The following is a 5,083-nucleotide window of genomic DNA, read 5'->3' as shown; positions in this document are numbered from 1 at the left end:
TGAAGGCTTCTATAAGATTTTTTTTTTTTGGGGTTAAATTTCTAGCTAAATGAAGCGAGCTCAATGGATAGAGTTCAATGATATTTTGTAGGAACCTAAAGCTAGAAGTGAAGCGGTATGTGAGGAGATTTCGGGTTTTGACTCGAAGAGTAGTTCTAGTAATTGGGTTTGAATTTGAATTTGAATTTTAGAATGAAAATAATGGAATACCTATCAAGAGAAAGCTACTCTCTGCATCTGATGAGTAATGTTAGTTTAATTGATAATTTAATATAAAAAATAATAAAATTCTGCTCTTGTTTAGAAGCAAGCCTTCAATACGAAAGGCAGCGAGGACGATTTGAGGCGGCGTTTGATGGTATATGATAAGATTTTAACTCCCAATATTTTCTCATTTTTATGACGTGGCAAGTCTATTATATTTTAGATAAAATTAATAATTAAATAATTATTAAGACTTGAAATGTGTGTGATTAAATTTTTAACATATAAAGGCAGTAATATAATATTTTTTACATTATTATTATTTTTATTTTCAAATTAATATTTAAACATATATTTTTAAAATTAAAATAAAAGCAATATTCACAAATTGTAATTTATAATATTAAATTTCAATTAGAACATTTTTATTACATCACATATAATATTTTGAAGATATACATACATATATATATATATATATATATATATGCGGTATTATAAAAATATGTCATGCCTATGCTTGGGCAATATACGGGCAAATGTAATGCTGATGTAGTAGAACAGAATTTAGTGCATGGTTAATTCTACATAAGCCCGTTTCTCATAAGGATTTTTTTCATTGAACAAATATTAATATAACATGAAGTAGAAGTAATTTTTTAATTAAAATTTAAAAATAGGCGAGCGTAATTCCTATAAACATCGAGACTTTAAAAGTTAGTAAATTTCATTGAGATTTAATACCAATTTCAAAAAATAAAAGAGCAAAAACTAGGCAATATAACATGAAGCTCAACCATCTCAGAAAAATCTATGAAAAGAGAAATGGAAGGGAGAGATGTAAGTGGTGAACTTAACATGGACCTGGACCCGTCCACCGTCGAGCCAGGAGATGAGTTCTCAACCGACCACATTGATCACTGAACCAAATCGTACCCAAAGCAAGACTAATTATGACAATTGGGCTTGGCTTCTCATCTACGTGGTGCGGAGAACCATCGTCCTATGCAGTCTTAACCTGTCAACACGTGGCCACCTTAAAATCTAATGAATAAAATTTTGCCAGACCCTTGGTATTAAAACAGCCATCTTTGGCACAACCGCCATTTCAATTTCCTTTCAATTTGCATTTCACAGTGGAACGTCATGGCCAGCTCAACGTTAGTCCGCCCTCTGGTGGGTCCTCCACCAGTGGGGCATCTTCCTAAAGACGGTTGAGGACTTTTATCGTATATTCTGCTAACCCATCATCTTTCTCTTTCAAACTAGTCATGAGATATCATATTGATGTAGATGGAGATGTTAGATTCATTTTCAAGCTAAGATGATCAAAGCAACGGAAGATTTTCGATTTGCGTTAGTTTTGAAATTTTTACGTTCTAGGCCATCCATTAACGTTATCCGTTTGAATATCATAAAATCTTAGGACCTTTCGGAGATCCCTTCTATTAGTTTCATGGATGATTTTCACGTTCTTGTTCAGATGAATAATGAACAAGATTTTTTTCAGGGATGGTCACGTGAAGGAAGAATTTTGACTGGGTTCTCGTTTCGTCTTTTTCGATAGATAAAGGATTTCAATTTGACGCATGAACCATCCATGGCCTCTCAATGGTTATTTCTCCCTGGTCTTCCGATGCACATGTACAGACTTGATTATTTACAGATTCTAGCCACGAGATTTGGTCGATACCTGGGAACTGACAATACTACGCTTAACCGAACTAGGACTACGGGTGTATGAATGTGCGTGGAGGTGAATTTATTGACAGATTAGGTGGATGCTTTTCTGACTGTTATTTCTGCAAATCAAAAAATTTGACAGGAAGTGAGGTATGAAAAGTAAGGATTTTATTGTGAGAAATGTCATAGACAAGGGCATTCCAAGGTGGTATGCCGAGTGGGTGAAAGAAAACAGAAATTTGGGGGTAGACGTAAGGATACAAAAAAGCTAGACAAGAAAATCGACAAGAAGTTTGGCGTGTGAAGCATTTGGATAAAGGGAAAGAAGTTCAGAGAAAATTGAGAGATCCATGCATTGTTGAAGAAACCTTAAAGGTAGATCATGTTCAAAAGGGCGCAACGACATCACAAATTTTGTCAGTGGTTGAGACAATTCCGCAAAGTGAGATAGAAGAGGGGGAGTTTGTACCTAAAGAATCGATGCCTGAAGTGGAGATTTTGCAGATGAACACAAAACAGTATAAGATTGAGCAGAGGTAGGAGATTGTTGAACCAGTCTTGGGTGCTCCCGACGCTAATATTTTGATAGTGGAAGATATTATAGTAGTGTGTGATCAGTTGATGACATCTTATAACATGGTTTCAGAAATCTTGGAACAAGAGTGTACAATCATGCCCAGGTATGTCCTACATAATTGTGAATCAAATAAGGAGGTGGAGACAAATACTTTGGAGAAACTCCCATTGGAAAAGGGCTATTGTTCGGATGATGATTTACATGTTCTGCTTGTTAAGTTGAAGGATATTAATGGGCAAAGTGAGAAGAAGTTTCAACAGGTTATTACCCGTCCAAAGAAACTTGATTTATGATTAATACAATTCTAGTGTGGAACATGCGGGGTTTAGGCACGTCTAAAAGTCATTTACAAAAGTTAATGAGGAAATCTTAGCCTTCAATTTTGGTTCTTTTAGAGCCATTTTCTGATGAAAGTTTGATGTTGCAATGAGTTGGCTTTCTAAATTTTTTGAATTTTATGCGAATGCATCAGCGAGGCAAACTTTGGATGTTTTGGAAAGAGGAAGTGCACTTTGAGTTACAACATATGTCTAATCAAGTTATTTAGAGTATTTTTAGTTTTGTGGACCAAAATTTCTTGGCTTCATTTGTTTATGCTAAATGTCGTCAAACAGATCGTCGGAATCTTTGGAATGATTTGGAGTTTGTAAAGAGGAATGATTTCCCTTGGTTAGTGGCGGGAGATTTTAATATCATTCGTTCAGATTCGAAACGTATTGGTGGTCATACGAGGTCACTATCAGCTATGGAGGAATTTAATACTAGCTTGGACAACTGTGATCTTATGGATTTGGTTGTTTCTACAAACAACATATCTTGGTGTAATGGTCACAATGGACATTCTCAGAGTTGGGCAAAATTGGATAGGGTCCTCTATAAATCGACTCTTCTTTAATCTTTGGCAAATATTTATTTTGAGTATAGAAATAGGAGGACTTCAGATCATAACCCTTTAATTATTCGGTTTCATAAAGATTTGTATCGGTATGGTCCTTCTCCCTTCAAGTATCAAAATATGTGGAGCACTTTCAGTCTTTTAAGTCTTGCATAGAGGAAGCCTAGAGGGAGGAATTCCTTGGCACGAGTTAAGTTAGATCTGCTGTTAAATTGAAGCATACGAAAGTTGCAATCCGAAACTGGAACAAGCAAGTATTTGGACATGTGCATTAGAACATTAAAAAATTGGAGGAAAGTATGGAGGTTCTAAAGGCTTAGTTTCAGGAAGGGTATTCGCCAGAAACTGAGGAAGATTTCTTCCTTACTAAACTCGAGTTGGAAGCATGGGAAAAGAGGAAGGAGATTCATATTTCTCAACAAGCAAAAAAGAAGTGGTTGGAGGCGGGGGATAATAATACAAAGTTCTTTCATGCATTTGTGAACCAAAAGAGGAAGAAGGCTATGATTCATTCAATGAAACTTCCAAATGGAGAAGTGTTGGATTCTATAGAGGTTGTTCATGAGGGTGTCATAAGGTATTTTCAATCTTTCTTAAAAGGTGTAGGACCTAGACGAACAACTTACCTTGATGATATTATATCTCCTATAGTTTCTGAAGAGTAGAATATTGCTCTTTGTCGTGCACTGTTCTAGGTGGAGGTAAGGGATGCTATTCTTTCTATCTCGAGAAATAGTAGCCCAGGTCCGGATGGTTTTGGTTTGGCTTTTTTCCATGATTGTTGGGATATTGCAAAAGAAGAGGTGATCAATGTAGCTAGAGATTTTTTTTTGCTGAGTCTCCTCTTCCTAGATTTTATTCTGCATCTTACATTGTTCTAATCCCAAAAGTTCAGAATCCCCAGAGTTTTGACAAGTTCGGGCCTATTAGTCTTTGTAGTGTTATCTACAAAAAATTTTCAAAATTATTGTTGCAAGGATGACAGGTTTATTGTCTTCATTGATTTCTCCAAAGCAGGGAGCTTTCATTCCCGGTAGAAGTATATTTGAAAACATTACATGGGCACAAGAAATGGTTTATTCACTGCATAAGAAGTCTAATGGTGGAAATGTAATGATCAAAGTTGACATGGTTAAAGCATATGATAGGGTCGATTGGGATTTTTTAAACTTGATTCTGAAAAGCTTTGGATTTTCCCATAGATTCTGTGGTTTAGTAGCGGAATGTGTTTCCTCTCCTTGGTTCTCCATTATGATGAATGACACTTATAAAGGTTTCTTTAAACCTTCTCAAGGGCTTCGCCATGGAGACCCTTTATCTCCTTATCTGTTTATTATTTTGTAGGAAGTTCTTTCTCGACTTCTAAAGAAAAATTTTATGGAGAATAAGATATGGGCTTATTATCATCCTCGGGGGGGCGCCTTTGGCATCTCACCTACTCTATGTGGATGACATTCTTATTTTTGCCAATGATAAGAGAAGTTCCATTCAAATGCTTATCAAGACTCTTAAGAAATATGAGGATTGGTCTAGTCAAAAGATAAATAAAGACAAGTCAAGTATTTTTTTTTGTCAAAGAAAATTGCTTATGTAACAACCCGGCCCTTTACACGGACTTAGGTGTCACTCACATACATCAAATACCTATACCTGTTCAAGATATGGAAACAACCCGCCCTAAACAGGGACATACAGGTGTAAAACATACATAATTATGATGTAAA

The sequence above is a fragment of the Malania oleifera genome, chromosome 10 (genome assembly GCF_029873635.1).
Source record: "Malania oleifera isolate guangnan ecotype guangnan chromosome 10, ASM2987363v1, whole genome shotgun sequence".
Taxonomy (NCBI): Eukaryota; Viridiplantae; Streptophyta; class Magnoliopsida; order Santalales; family Ximeniaceae; genus Malania; species Malania oleifera.
The sequence above is the reverse complement of the archived record's forward strand: the minus strand, read 5'-3'. Positions refer to the sequence as shown.